Source organism: Moschus berezovskii, chromosome 5 (assembly GCF_049115385.1).
Source record: "Moschus berezovskii isolate FMDL1 chromosome 5, NW_MosBer_1.0, whole genome shotgun sequence".
NCBI lineage: Eukaryota > Metazoa > Chordata > Mammalia > Artiodactyla > Moschidae > Moschus > Moschus berezovskii.
Window position 1 is genome coordinate 21531303 of NC_142464.1, and position 16819 is coordinate 21548121.

The 16819-nt window shown below is 39.1% G+C and overlaps 1 long non-coding RNA gene across 1 annotated transcript in view; it reads left to right on the forward strand.

Moving 5' to 3' along the window:
• Window positions 1-16819, forward strand: part of LOC129561540 (uncharacterized) — a 124527-nt gene that overhangs the window by 13062 nt on the left and 94646 nt on the right. The window lies entirely within an intron of this gene.

A 16819-nucleotide genomic window follows, 5' to 3' on the forward strand; every position in this document is an offset into this window, starting at 1 on the left:
TATTGCTGAGTTTGCTTTATTTCTGAAAACATGTCAGAACATACACTCTCTGGACAGGTAGACTCCTAGAAGAGGAAAGAAGTGTGAGTTGACCCAAATATGCCCAGGACATGACGGGGGAGAAGTGAAACTAGGGACAAAGAAGGGTCCTGCTCTGAAATATGTGGGATGGAGTACAGGGGCAGAGGAGGAATCAGTACTTTTGCTCCACTAGAAGGTACATCTATGCTGAAGGACACATTAGGTGTGGAAATACGTTCATTCCTGACATTTTCTGCTGCTGCTTAGTCACTTCAGTCATGTCCAACTTTGTGTGAGCCTATAGACTGCAGCCAGGCTCCTCTGTCCATGGGATTTTCCAGGCAAGAATACTGAAGTGGGTTGCCATTTCCTTCTCCATCCTAACATCTGGGGAGAAAGAAAAGAGATTTTTTTCCAGAGAAGTTTCCCAGGAACTCAGCACTTGCACCAATAGTCTGAAAAATTTCAAGAAAGAATATTTCTCTTCTACCTCTCTGAAATAATCCAAAGATCACCCAAATTCTTGAGTTTGCTTTTGGCAAGCCAAGTACTCTTGCCTAGAAAATCCCATGGATGGAGGAGCCTGGTGGGCTGCAGTCCGTGGGGTCGCTATGGGTCGGACACGACTGAGCGAATTCACTTTCACTTTTCACTTTCACACATTGGAGAAGGAAATGGCAGCCCTCTCCAGTGTTCTTGCCTGGAGAATCCTAGGGACGGGGGAGCCTGGTGGGCTTCTGTCTATGGGGTCACACAGAGTCGGACACGACTGAAGTGACTTAGCAGCAGCAGCAGCAGCACCCTTGACTTGTAAATTTCCTGTTGTCTGTTGACAGTGTTCTTTACAACACCAGTCTTTACCACCATCACCAGTCACATCCACAACAGGGTGTTATTTTTGCTTTGGCTCCATCTCTTCATTCTTTCTGGAGTCATTTCTCCATTGTTCTCCAGTAGTATATTGGGCACCTACTGACCAGGATAGTTCATCTTTCGGTGTCCTATTTTTGGCCCTTTCATACTGTTCATGGGTTTCTCAAGGCAAGAATGCTGAAGTGGTTTGCCATTCCCTTCTCCAGTGGACCCTGTTTGTCAGAACTCTCTACCATTACCCGTCCATCTTGCGGAGTTCTATACAGCATTGCTCATTGAGTTAGACAAGGCGGTGGTCCATGTGATCGGTTTGATTAGTTTTCTGTGATTGTGGTTTTCATTCTGTCTGCTTTCTAATGGATAATAATTGGCTATGGAAGCTTCCTGATGGGAGATCACCTAAGAATTGATGCTTTTGAACTGTGGTGTTGGAGAAGACTCTTGAGAGTCCCTTGGACTGCAAGGAGATCCAACCCGCCCATCCTAAAGGAAATCAGTCCTGAATATTCATTGGAAGGCCTGATGCTGAAGCTGAAACTCCACTTCTTTGGCCATCTGATGTGACAAATTGACTCACTGGAAAGACCCTGATGCTGGGAAAGATTGAAGGTGGGAGGAAAAGGGGATGACAGATGATGAGATGGCTGGATGGCATCACCAACACAATGGACATGAGTTTGAGTAGGCTCCGGGAATTGGTGATGGACAGGGAAGCCTGGCATGCTGTAGTCCATGGGGTGGCAAAGAGTCGGACACGACTGAGAGACTGAACTGAACTGATGGGAGAGACTGACTGAGGGGGAAACTGGGTCATGTTCTGATGGGCGGGGCCGTTCTCAGTAAATCTTTAATCCAACTTTCTGTTGATTGGCAGGGCTATGTTCCCTCCCTGTTGTTTGACTTCAGGCCAAAACTATGATGGAGGTAATGAAGATAATTGCAACCTTCTACAAAAGGTCCCGTGCACACACTGAAATGTTAGGTCGTTGAATCAAGGTAAATTGGAGGTGGTCAAACAGGAGATGACAAGAGTGAACATCAACATTTTAGGAATCAGTGAATTAAAATGGACTGGAATGGGTGAATTTAACTCAGATGACCGTTATATTTACTACTGTGGGCAAGAATCCCTTAGAAGAAATGGAGTAGCCCTCATAGTCAGCAAAAGAGTCTGAAATGCATTACTGGAATGCATTCTCAAAAACAACAGAATGATCTCTGTTCATTTTCAAGGCAAACCATTCAGTATCACGGTAATCCAAGTCTATGCCCCGGCCAGTAATGCTGAAGAAGCTGAAGTAGAATGGTTCTGTCAGGCAAGTGTATGCTCCTTGGTTCTGTCTCATCACAACAAAGATTTGGAGTGACAGATATTAAAGCCCTTGGCCCAAGCTTTAGGGTCTTGGACAAACCGTGTTATAGCTCTTAGACAAATCAGTGTTCTATCCTGGAAGTGTCAGGGCATGCTAACCCAAAGATGTGAAGAGAAGAGAGTAGGGGAGCACGCCAGCACGTGGGAGAGAGAGAGAGAGCCCTTTGGCTCCACTTTTTATATGGTTTCCCTCCCTCTGGGCCTGCCCTATGTGAATTGGGTTAGCCAGGAGTGCTGTTTGTTCTACATGATGTCCTCACTCTGGTCCTCGAGCCTTCCTTTGACCTTCCTTTGTTCTTTTTTCGTGGGCTTTTCCTTTCCTTGTCTTTTAGCCACCGCCATTTTGGACTCCTGTTTCCTATTCTAACTACCTAACAGTTCTATGAAGACCTGCAAGATCTTCTAGAACCAATACCCCAAATAGATGCCCTTTTCAATATAGGGGACTGGAATGCAAGAATGGGAAGTCAAGAGATACCTGGAGTAATAGGCAAATTTGGCCTTGAAATACAAAATGAAGCAGGGCACAGGCTAACAGAGTTTTGCCAAGAGAGTGCACTGATCGTAGTAAACACCCTCTTTCAACAACACAAGAGATGACTCTACACATGGACATCACTAGATGGTCAATAGTGAAATCAGATTGATTTTATTCTTTGCAGCCAAAGATGGAGAAGCTCTATATAGTCAGCAAAAACAAGACTGGGAGCTGACTGTGGCTCAAATCATGAACTCCTTATTGCCAAATTCAGACTTAAATTGAAGAAAGTAGGGAAAACCACTAGACCATTCATGTATGACATAAATCAAATCCCTTACAATTATACAGTGGAAGTGGCAAACAGATTCAAGGGATTAAATCTGATAGAGTGCCTGAAGAACTATGGACGGAGGTTCCTGACATTGTATAGGAGGCAGTGATCAAGACCATCCCCAAGAAAAAGAAATGCAAAGAAGCAAAATGGTTGTCTGAGGAGGCCTTACAAATAGCTGAGAAAAGAAGAGAAGCAAAAGGCAAAAGAGAAAAGGAAAGATATACCCATTTGAATGCACAGTTCCAAAGAATAGCAAGGAGAGATAAGAAAGCCTTCATCGATGATCAATGCAAAGAAATAGAGGCAAACAATAGAATGGGAAAGACTAGAGCTCTCTTCAAGAAAATTGGAGATATCAAGGGAACATTTCATGCAAAGATGGGCACAATAAAGGACAGAAATGGTATGGACCTAACAGAAGCAGAAGATATTAACAAGAGGTGACAAGAATACACAGAAGTGAAGTTGCTCAGTCGTGTCCAACTCTTTGAGACCCCATGCACTGTAGCGTACAAGGTTCCTCTGTCCTGGAGTGGGTTGCTATTTCCTTCTCCAGGGGATCTTCCTGGCCCAGGGGTCGAACCTGGGTCTCCCACATTGCAGGCAGATGCTTTACTGTCTGAGCCACCAGGGAAGCCAGAAGAACTATATAAAAAAGATCTTCATCACCCAGATAATCATCATGGTGTTATCACTCACTTTGAGCCAGACATCCTGGAATGCAAAGTCAAGTGGGCCTTAGGAAGCATCACTAGGAACAAACCTAGTGGAGGTGATGGGATTCCAGTTGAGCTATTTCAAATCCTAAAAGATGATGCTGTGAAAGTGCTTCACTCAATATGCCAGCAAATTTGGAAAACTCAGCAGTGTCCACAGGACTGGAAAAGGTCAGTTTTCATTCCAATCCCAAAGAAGGGCAATGCCAAAGAATGTTCAAACTACCACACAACTGCACTCATCTCACATGCTAGCAAAGTAATGCTCAAAGTTCTCCAAGCCAGGCTTCAACAGTACGTGAGCCAAGAACTTCCAGATGTTCAAGCTGGATTTAGAAAAGGCAGAGGAGCCACAGATAAAATTGCCAATATCTGCTGGATCATCAGAAAAGCAAGAGAATTTGAGAAAAATATCTACTTCTGCTTTACTGACTATGCCAAGCCTTTGACTGTGTGGATTAAAACAAACTGGAAAATTCTTAAAGATGTGGAAATATAAGACCACCTTATCTGGCTCCTGAAAAATCTGTATGCAGGCCAAGAAGCAACAGTTAGAACTGGATATGGAACAACAGCCTGGTTCCATGTTGGGAAAGGAATACGTCAAGCCTGTATGTTGTCACCCTGTTCATTTAACTTATATGCAGAAGACATCATGCCAAATGCTACACTGGATGAAGCACAAGCTGGAGTCAAGCTTGCCGGGAGAAATATCACTAACCTCAGATATGTAGATGACACCACCCTTTTGGCAGAAAGTGAAGAGGAACTAAAGAGCCTCTTGATGAAAGTGAAATAGAAGAATGAAAAATTTGGCTTAAAGCTCAACATAAGATCATGGCATCTGGTCCCATCACTTCATGGGAAATAGATGGGGAAACAATGGAAATAGTGAAAGACTAATTTTTTGGGTTCTAAAATCACTGCAGATGGTGACTGCAGCCATTAAATTAAAAGATGCCTGCTCCTTGAAAGAAAAGTTATGACCAACCTAGACAGCATATTAAAAAGCAGAGACATTACTTTGCCAACAAAGGTCCGTCTATTCAAAGCTATGGTTTTTCCAGTAGTCGTGCATGGATTTGAGAGTTGGAATATAAAGAAAGTTGAGTGCCGAAGAATTGATGCTTTTGAACTGTGGTGTTGGAGAAGACTCTTGAGAGTCCCTTGGACTGCAAGGAGATCCAACCAGTCCATCCTAAAGGAAATCAGTCCTGAATATTCATTGGAAGGACTGATGCTGAAGCTCAAGCTCCAATACTTTGGCCACCTGATGCAAAGAACTGACTCACTGGAAAAGACCCTGATGCTGGAAAGATTAAAGGTGGGAGGAGAAGGGGACAATAGAGGCTGAGATGGTTGGATGTCATCATTGACTCGATGGACATGAATTTGAGTAAGCTCCGGGAGTTGGTGAAGGACAGGGAAGCCTGGCATGCTGCAGTCCATGGGGTCACAGAGTCTGACACAACTGAGCAACTGAACTGATTGACAGTGTATGGATGAAAAAGACTGGCAGTTAACAAATAATGCACAGCTAAAACTATGGCCATATCTGTAAGTTGTATATGAAATCAAGTGCCCACATTGTATCTTGTATACTTAAACCTTATTCCTTATTGTTTCAAAATAAAGACTCTCCTTTCCCAATATCAACAAGATATATGAAAATAAAAACGTACATGAGAAAAATCTAAGCATGGCAGGTAGAACCAGAATTTAGGATAGATTCTGAGGCAGTGTTACCTGAAAATGAATTTGGTAAAAGAATTTAGAAGATTACATCCCAGTGATCTCTGTGACACTGTTCAGCTCTTGTTCAGTTGCTCAGTCATTTCTGACTCTTTGAGGCCTCATGAACTGCAGCACGGCAGGCCTCCCTGTCCTTCGCTATCTCTCAGAGTTTACCCAAACTCACATCCATTGAGTCGATGATTCCATCCAACCACCTCCTCCTCTGTCGTCCCCTTCTCCTCCTGCCTTCAATCTTTTCCAGCATCAGGGTCTTTTCCAATGAGTTGGCTCTTCACATCATATGGCCAAAGTATTGGAACTTCAGCATCAGTCCTTCTAAGGAATATTCAGGGTTGATTTCCTTTTGGATTGATTGGTTTGATCTCCTTGCTCTCCAAGGGACTCTCAAGAGTCTTCTCCAACACCACAGTTCAAAAGCATCAATTCTTCAGCGCTCAACCTTCTTTATAGTCCAACTCTCACATCCATACATGACTACTGGGAAAACCATAGCTTTGACTATGTGGATCCTTGTCGGCAAAGTGATGTATCTATTTTTAACATTCTGTCTAGGTTTGTCATAGCTTTTCTTCCAAGGAGCATGTGTCTTTTAATTTCATTGGTGCAGTCACCATCCACTGACTTCTCTGAATGTTGTAGATCCTGTGTTGCTCTGTGCTATTCTCAAGTTATGACTGCATATTTCATTTAAATGTTTAAGCTAAACTTTGATAATTTATGCACAGTCATTGACTAATCATTGCTGGATCCAGAGTATAGCTTATCACTTTATATTTAAAATAAAAAAAAGCGCAGCCTTTTACTTACCCCAAATTATGCATGTGTTAGTTTACCTGCAATTTTGTCTAAATTTTTTTATAGCTTCCTTCTTGATAAAATTCAAATTTAGACTTTTCTGAAAAATCAGATCATTGAATCTCCTTATCATTATGTTGTGGATAAATCTTTAGGAATAGTATACATTTATTTGATCATTTATTGATTCTTATACCTAGACTTTTAATTTATTGGATAGGAATCATTTACATCACTCAGGGATAAGCTTTGTCATAAATTTGACATAGATCCTTCAAATTAAAATGCATCTTCAATTTATCTTGAAGTGTTGATTGCAAAGCTATATTAATTAAAGTTATAGATTTTATGATTCTGTATCAGTTTTTTTTTTCTCCTGTATGGGAAGATGGCTGAGGAGAGAGCTTAGCAATTCTTTCTTTACATCTTTTACAGGCTAAAACAATTGGGTCCATGGCCTACATCTGGTAATTTTAGTACCATAATAGTTAGCCTGTATGTTAGCTAGTTGCAAAATTATTGATCTGGGGAAATCTTACCTTTGTTCTACATTTGAAGTATAAAAGTATTCAGACAGCTGCATCTCAACTTCATAAGAATATGTCAACATTTCCCTCAGTTCATTTGACTGTTAAAGTAGCAAGAGAGAAAATCTGTACTCCAACTCACTACTATTTTGATAAAACATCAAAACTCAGTTGAAAGTAGTATTTCTGAGAGGTTATCTGAAGAGTATACAATCCATTTCATTTGTCTAGAAGTCTTAAAGTTTAACTTTGGATTAAGTCATATCAGTTAGCTGTATATTTGGACACTATTATCTTGGCTTTTTGTAGAATTGTTTTGAGAATTAAATTTAGCAAGTCCTGACCTCAACAAGCAGTTTATGAGGAATAGTGGGGATGAAAGCCCAATTAGAATGGGCTCAAGGAAGAAATTTTAGATGAGCCTAGACAACTCTGTTTTGTTTTTGTCTTTTACTCTGACAAAATCTTGAACATAAATGAATATCTCTTCAGTATTTATCTAAAAGGGATCCCTAATAGTGGAATTGCTAGGTCTGATGGCATACACATGTAAAATCTGATAGTTTCTGCTAAATTCTTCTCTAAACAAGCATGGATAGCTCTTAAGAGAAGTTTCAGTGAGTAGAAGAAGAAATCAGGAAAGAAAAATAGGGTTAAGAGACTGGGGGGGGGTATATTTTAATTTGGGAGGAAATAATAGCATGGTTCTCTGCTGATGCAAAGAATATATCAGATAAGGAAACACTGATGGTGTAAGAGAGAACACAGACTTACTCACTAGTACGACGCTTTGAGAAGTTGAACAAAGATGAGGCCCAATACATTGGCCTTAACCAGGAGCCTAGCCATGATGGAAGAGAAGGTAGAGCATATGGGAATGAATGCTGGTATCTTATTCTGGTGTAAGGGAGCATCATAATTTGTTTAACAGTCTTAGAAACTGCCATTGGTTCTTCACTTTCAGAGCTCTGCAGTGAAAATCCTTTCATCCTTGTATACCATGCAAGTATTTTTATACAGCATCGAAAGGATAAACCTCTAGAAATTGTATTGCGGGCTCAAAGGAAAAGCATATTTAAAATTATAAAACATGTCACCAAATTCCCGTTTAAAACACTGTTTCAATCCACACTGCTACCAGCAGTGGTGAGAGGTCTATTTCCGAACCATGCCCTCATCAACAGTGAATTTTCAGTCTCTTTAGTTTTGGTTGATCTGGTAGGTAAAAAAAATGTTTTGATTTTGTTTATTTGGAGATATTCCTTCTCTTTTTTTCAATTTCTGGGTGACTTTAAAAATGTCTTATTGAGACATACACATACCATTAAATTCACCCATTTAAAGTATACAGTTATGATTTTCAAGGTTCAAATGTGTTATGTATTAGAATCATTCCTCTTCTGTAATATTTCACTACAGGTATATACCATCTTTTAAAAATTCATAATTTGATTTGTTTCATTTAATTATTATGAATAATGTTACTATAAACATTTGCATACAACTTTGTGTGTGGATATTTGTTTTCATTTTTCTTGGATATATATCTTGAAGTAAAATTGCTGGGTTTATAGTAACTCTATGTCTAATATTTTGAAGAACTACCAAACTGTTTTCCAAAGCAACTGCAGCATTTTAGATTCCTACCAGCAATGTATGAGGATTCCAATTTCTCCATATCCTTGCCAACAGTTGTTATTGTCTGTCTTTTTTATTATTGCCATCCTAGTGGGTGTGACGGAGAAGGCAATGGCACCCCACTCCAGTACTCTTGCCTGGAAAATCCCATGGACGGAGGAGCCTGGTAGGCTGCAGTCCATGGGGTCGCTAGGAGTCGGACACGACTGAATGACTTCACTTTCACTTTTCACTTTCATGCATTGGAGAAGGAAATGGCAGCCCACTCCAGTGTTCTTGCCTGGAGAATCCCAGGGATGGGGGAGCCTGGTGGGCTGCCCTCTATGGGGTCGCACAGAGTCGGACACGACTGAAGCGACTTAGCAGCAGCAGCAGCAGTGGGTATGAGGTGGTATCTCACTGTGGTTTTAATTTGCATTTCACTAGTGGTTTATAATGTTGAGCATGTTTTCATGTACTTATTGGATATATGTCTATCTTTAGAGAAATAGTTATGCAGATCTTTTGCCCAGTTTTAATTGGGTCATCTTTTTATTGTGGAGTTGTAAGAGTTCTTTATATATTCTACATTTTTTGGTTTATTCATTCGTTAAATTGTGTTCATCTCTTTGAGGCCCCATGAACTGCAGCATGCCAGGCTTCCCTGTTCTTCACTATCTCCCAGAGTTTGTTCAAACTCATATCCGTTGAGTTGGTGATGCCATCCAACCATCTCATCCTCTGTTGTCCCCTTCCTCTCCCGCCTTCAATCTTTCTCAGTATCAGGGTCTTTTCCAATGAGTCAGCTCTTTGCATCAGGTGTCCAGATTATTGGAGCATCAGTATCAGCATTAGTCCTTCCAGTGAATATTCAGGGTGATTTCCTTTAGGGTTGACTGGTTTGAGCTCCTTGCTGTCTGAGGGACAGCAAGTCTTCTCCAGCACCACAATGCAAAAGCATCAATTCTTCAGTGCTCAGCCTTTTTTATGGTCCAACTCTCATATCCATACATGACTACCAGAAAAACCATAGCTTCGAGTATATGGACATTTGTTGGCAAAGTGATGTCTCTGCTTTTTAATATGCTATTTAGGTTTGTCATAGCTAGTCTTCAAAGGAGCAAGTGTCTTTTAGTTTCATGGCTGCAATCACTAGTGCACAGTGATTTTGGAGCCCAAGAAAATAAAATCTGTCACTGTTTCCATTGTTTCCCCATCTATTTGCCATGAAGTGATAGGACTGGATGCTATGATCTTAGTTTTTTGAATGTTGAGTTTTAGACATAGAACTGCCATATGATCCAGCAATCGCACTCCTGGGCATACACACCGAGGAAACCAGAATTGAAAGAGACACATGTACTCCAATGTTAATTGCAGCACTGTTTATAATAGCCAGGACATGGAAGCAACCTAGATGTCCATCTGCAGACGAATGGATAAGAAAGCTTTGGTACATATACACAATGGAGTATTTTTCAGCCATCAAGAAGAATGCATTTGAATCAGTTTTAATGAGGTGGATGAAATTGGAGCCAATTATACAGAGTGAAGTAAGCCAGAAAGAAAAACATCAATACAGTATACTGACGCATATATATGGAATTTAGAAAGATGGAAACCTGAAACCTGTATACGAGACTGCAAAAGAGACATAGACATATAGAACAGTCTTTGGGACTCTGTGGGAGAGGGTGAAGGTGGGATGATTGGGGAGAACGGCATTGTAGCATGTATATTATCATAAGTGACCAGTCCTGGATCGACGCATGATACAGGATGCTTGGGGCTGGTGAACGGGGATGACATGGAGGGAGGATATGGGGAGGAGGGAGGTGGGAGGGGGGTTCGGGAGGGAGAGCACATGTACACCCGGGGCGGATTCATGTCAATGTATGGCAAAACCAACCAATATATTAATGTAAGGTAATTTGCCTCCAATAAAATAAATTAAAAAAAAATCTGTCACTGTTTCCATTGTTTCCCCATCTATTTGCCATGAAGTGATAGGACTGGATGCTATGATCTTAGTTTTTTGAATGTTGAGTTTTAAGCCAGCTTTTTTACTCTTCTCTTTCACCATCATGAGGCTGTTTAGTTACTCTTTGTGCCATTAGGGTGGTGTCATCTGCATATCTGAGGTCATTGATATTTCTCCTGGAAATTTTGATTCCAGCTTATGAGCCATACAGCCTGGCATTTCTCATTATGTACTCTACCTGGAAGTAAAATAAGCAATGTGACAGTATACAGCTTTGATGTACTCCTTTCCCAATTTTGAACCAGTCCATTGTTCCATGTCTGCTTGTCACTGTTGCTTCTTGACCTGCATATGGATTTCTGGGAACAGGTAAGTGGATCTGAAATTCCCATCTCTAAAAATTTTCCAGAGTTTGTTGTGATCTACACAATCAAAGGCTTTAGTGTAGCCAATAAAACAGTAGTGTTGTTTTTTTTTAATTCCCTTGTTTTTTCTGTGATCCAGCAGATACTGGCAATTTGATCTCTGGTTCCTCTGCCTTTTCTAAATCCAGCTTGAACATCTGGAAGTTCTCAGTTCATGCTGAAGCCTAGCTTGAAGGATTTTGAGCATAATCTTGCTAGCATGTGAAATGAGTGTAATTGTACAGTAATTTGAACATTCTTTGGCATAGCCTTTCTTTGGGATTGGAATGAAAACTGACCTTTTCCAGTCCTGTGGCCACTGCTCAGTTTTCCAAATTTGTTGGTATATAGAGTGCAACCCTTTAACAGCATCATCTTTTAGGATTTGAAATAGCTAGGCTAGAATTCCACCACCTCCACTAGCTTTGATCCTAGTAACACTTCCTAAGGCCCGCTTGACTTCACACTCCAGGATGTTTGGCTCTAAGTCAGTGACCACACCATCATGGTTATCCAGATCATTAAGACCTTTTATATGTAATTCTTTTGTGCATTCTTGCCATGTATTAATCTCTTCAGCTTGTGTCAGGTCCTTGCTGTTTTGTCCTTTATTGTGCCCATCTTTGCAAGAAATGTTCTCTTGGTATCTCCGGTTTTCTTGAAGAGATCTCTAATCTTTCCCATTCTATTGTATCCCTCTATTTCTTTGCATTGTTCACTTAAGAAGGCTTTTTCTTATCTCTCTTTGCTATTCTCTGGAACTCTGTATTCAGTTGGATATCTTTCCCTTACTCCTTTGCCTTTTGCTTCTCTTTTCTCAGCTATTTGTAAGGCTTCCTCAGATAACCACTTTGTCTTCTTACATTTCTTTTTCTTGGGGATGGTTTTGGTCACCACTTCCTATATAATGTTATGAACCTCTGTCCATAATTCTTCAGACACTCTGCCTCCCAGCTCTAATCCCTTGAATCTAATCATCTCCACTGTATAATCATAATGGATTTTAATTTAGGTCATACCTGAATGGTCTAGTGGTTTTCTCTAATTTCTTCAATTTAAGCCTGAATTTTGCAATAAGGAGCTGATGGTCTGAGCCACAGTCAACTCCCGGTCTTGTTTTTGTTGACTGTATAGCGGTTCTCTATTTTCAGCTGCAAAGAATATAATCAATCTAACTTCAGTATTAACCATCTGGTGATGTCCATGTGTAGAGTCATCTCTTGTGTTGTTGGAAGAGGGAGTTTGCTGTGACCAGTATGTTCTCTTGGCAAAACTTGTTAGCCTTTGCCCTTTTCCATTTTGTACTCCAAGGCCAAACTTGCCTTTTACTCCAGTTATCTCTTGACTTCCTACTTTTGCATTCCATTCCCCTATGATGAAAAGGACATCTTTTTTTTTTTTGGTGTTAGTTCTAGAAGGTGGTGTAGATTTTCATAGAACTGTTCAACTTCAGCTTCTTTGGCATTAGTGGTTGGGACATAGACTTAGATTACTGTGACTTCCCTTGGGAATGAACTGAGATCATTCTGTCGTTTGTGAGATTGCACCTAAGTACTGCGTTTCAGACTTTTGTTGACTATGAGGGCTGCTCCATTTCTTCTAAGTGATTCTCACCCCCAGTAGTAGATGTCATGGTCTTCTGAATTAAATTCACCCATTCCCATCCATTTTAATTCACTGATTCCTAAAGTATTGATGTTCACTCTTGCCATCTGCTTGACTATTTCCAGTTTAGTTTGATTCATGGACCTAACATTCCAGGTTCTTATGCAGCATTGTTCTTCATCAGTTCAGTTCAGTTCAATTGTTCTTCATACCAGTCCCTAATTAGGATTTTTGATTTACAAATATTTTCTTTGGTACTATGGTTTGTCTTATAGCTCTCTTGATAGTATCATTTGCAGCAATAAAGTTTCTGATTTTGATATAGACTGATTTATCTATTGTTTTCTTTTGTTGTTTATGCTTTTGGTATCATGACTAAGAAATCATTGCCTAATCCAAGATCACAAAGATTTACTTGCATGTTTTTTGTTCTGTTTTGTTCTTTTGTAGTTTTAGCTTTTAGGTTTATGATGTATTTTGAGCTAATTTTTGTATTTGATGTAAGAAAGTGTTCCAACTTTGTTTTATTTGCATGTGGATATCCAGTTATCCTAGCACCATTTATTGAAAAGACTTTTTCTACATTATTATTGTCTTGTGAAGAATCAAGTGACCATATATGTAAGTATTTCTGGACTCTCAATTCTATTCCATTGACCTAAATGTCTCTCCTTATGGCAGTATCATATTCTATTGATTATTGTAGTTGAGTAGTAAGTTTTAAATTTGAGATATGTGAGTTCTACAACTTGTTCTTACTTTGAAGATTCTTTTGTTTATTCTGTGTTCATTTCAATATGAATTTTATGATCAGGTTTTCAGTTTCTGCAAAAAAGCAAGGTGACATTTTTTAGGGATTATGTTGAATCTGTCGATTTGGGGAGTATTGCCATTTTCACAATATTGTGTCTTCCAATCTATGAACCTGAGATGTCCTTCCATGTATTTAGATCTTTAATTTTTTTAAATAATATTTCCTAGTTTTAAGTCTACAAGTCTTGGACTTCTTTTGTTAAATTTGTTGCTTAGTATTTTATCCTTTGAGATGGTCTTGGAATGTAACTTTATTTTCTTATTTTTCATTGCTAATGTCTTGAAATGCAATTAATTTGTATCCTGCAACTTTGCTGAATTCATTTAGTGGTAATCGTCTGTGTATGTGTATGTGCAAGTATTCTTTAGGATATTCTATGTGTAAGATCATGTCTTCTGATAATAAAGATCATTTTATTTTTTCTAATTTGGATATCTTTTTAAAAATACTTTTTAAAATTTATTTATTTTTGGCTATGCTGGGTCTTCATTGCTGCGTGGACTTTTCTTTAGTTGCAGAGAGCAGGGGCTACTCTCTAGTTGTGCTGAGCAGGCTTCTTGTTGCCGTGGCTTCTCTTGTTGAGGAGCATGGGCGCTAGTGCTCACAGACTTCAGTAGCTGTAGCTCCCAAGTTCTAGAGCACAGGCTCAATAGTTGTGGCCCTCTGGGTTAGTTGCTCCATGGCATGTGAGATCTTCCTGAATCAGGGATGGAATTCATGATTCGTGCAGTGACAGATGGATTCTTTACCACCGAGCCACCAGGGAAGCCCTGGATGTCTTTTATTTCCTTTCCTAATTTCCTTTGCAAGAGTTCCACTCCAGTGTTAAGTAAAGTTGGCAAGCACATCCTCGTCTTGTTACCGATCTTAAGGGCAAAGCATTCAGTCTTTCACCGGTATGTGTAATGTTAGCTGTTGGTGTTTCATAGATGCTGTTTTCAGGCTGAAGAAGTCCCCTTCTATTCCTAGCTTGTTGAATGTTTTATCGTAACAGGGTTCTGGATTTTTTCAAATGTTTCTTTTGCACCATGGGAACGATCGTGTAGTTTTTGTCCTTATTCCTTCAGTATAGTACATCACATTGATTGATTTTCATATGTCAAAACAATCTTACATTCTTGGATAAATTCCACTTGGCACTTGTTCATGGTCTTTAGTCATTTTTCTTTGTTGCTAGATTTGGTTTGTTAGTATTTTGTTGACAGTTTTTATGCATATATTAAAAAAGGATGTTGATCTGTAGTTTGGGGGATTTTTTTCTTGTGATGTCTTTGCCTGGTTTTGGTATCATTGTGTTAATGACCTCATAGAATTGAGAAGTGTTCCCTCCTTGTCTATTTTTTGCAAGTTTGTGAAGAATTGGTGCTAATTTTTCTTTAACTATTTGGTAAAGTTCATGAAGGAAGCCATCTGGTCCTGGGCTTTTCTTTGTGGGAAGTTTTTGTTTTTAATTACTAAGTCAATCTTAGTTGTTATAGGTCTGTTTAGATTGTCTGTTTCTTCTTGAGTCAGTTTGATAGTTTGTGTTTTTCTAGGAATTTGTTCATTTAATCTAAGTTATCTGATTTGTTGGTGTATGGCTATGCCTAGAGTTCTCTTTAATTCTTATCTCTGTAAATTTGATAGTGATGCCTCCTCTTTCATTCCTGATTGCAGTAATTTAAATTATCTCACTTTGTTCTTGATCATACTAGCTAAAGGTTTGTCAGTTTTTTTGTTCTTTTCAAAGAACTGATTTTTGGTTTTATTGTTTTCCTCCTGAAATTCAGGCAAACAGAACAGCCTCTATCTGGAACATTGTTGGATCTAGTGGCAGAAGAAAAATGGAGAATGTGGCAAACCATGTGCTGACTCTGGACATTTCCGCCTGAGATTGACACACATCAATTTCACCAATATTTCACCGGCCAAAGTCAGTCACATACCTATGCTGAACTATCTCATGATGGGGTGAGATAATGGAATTCTATTCAGGGATGGACAGTGACTACTAATGAACATTGCCTTTCCTTAGTGCCTTCAGTTGCATAGCTTTGGTTATTCCTAAACCCAACTTTATTTTATTATCCAAACTGGTGTCTTAAGTGAAGACTAGGAGATATCACAATAGTAACGATAATAGCATCTAGTGTTAATTAAGTGGTTATCATTTTCCATACAATGCATCCTTTACATGTGTTTTTGCATTTAATCCTCACAACAACCCAGGGATGTGGTGATTATTTTTATCCTCACTTTATATATGAGGAAACTAAACAATTGGGAGATTAAAGGCAAGTAGTTGAAACTCAAGGTGACTAATTTTAAAACACTCGTTTCTACTTTAATATATGGTTAAGTAGATTCTGGTGATAAACTAAGTTCAAGTCATGGCTCATGCCAGACACTAACTCTTGGGCCTTGGGCAAGTTGTGTGACTTCTCTGTCTGTTTCTCCATCTGTAAAATGGGGATATTAACAGTACCTACCTCACGGGTTTTTGTAAAGTTCAAATATAGAAATTGATGTATGTGGAGTGCTTGTGTTTAGAATAGGACTTGGTATTAGAAAGGAATTTGTTATTATTGTTACTATCACTATTAGTATTATTTAGCAGTTTTGGAAGTTTCTTTGGTTAGTCTACTCTTCTTTCTGTTCCCTGCTTATTCTCCCTTTGAGAATTACCATTCTAGCTTTCTCTTCCCACCTTATATTTATCTATTTTTGTAATAACACTTTATCTACACGGAGGGTAAACTGTAGGAGTACCATTGCCTTCAACCTAGCTGTATATCTCTGCTCCCCAGAACTTCCCTGCTTGTCACTTATATGTTCCTAGTTTATTATATAAGCTCCTAGTTTACACTTGTGTGGGTGGATAGCAGTGATCTGCAATATAAACTGCCTAGAAGGAGGCAATAATTATTACTGGCCCTGCTTCTTGCTACATGACTTTGCTGATCATTTCTTCCTCTTAAATCTTTAAAGTTGATGGTTTATTGTGGTTTAATTTTGGATACCACATACTAAAACTTTTCCCTGTAAAAATCATGACACAACCATAAAAGCACAGTAGCAAACTCTTCTTGGCATAGATCTATCTATTGGTCATCAGCCTTTAAAAACCAGATACTGTTTGTGAAGGGCCTGATTGGCTAGTGGAGTTATAACGAAGTGTGCACGGTTCTTTTTCATATGGGGTAAATAGAACTAAACAATTCATTCTCAGTTTTAATGCTTAGAGTGGAATGAAGCAGAATGACTTATAGGCAAGTTGGGAATCTGTTTCATGTACCATCTCCTTCAAATTTTTTTCTTTTAAGAATTTATTGCATAAAGCAGAAGGATAAAACATCCTACTTCCTTATTTATCCACTTGAAACAATACATAGACTTCAAGTACTGGTTTTGATTGTGGTCAATTTGAAGTTAGGGTGTTAATCCCCATGAGGATAGTGGGATTATATTTTTTTTTTCCTGATGATTTATGATGTCAATGTGTTTTTCTTCTGAAGTAATTTAAAACAATATTTTAAAAGTTTTAG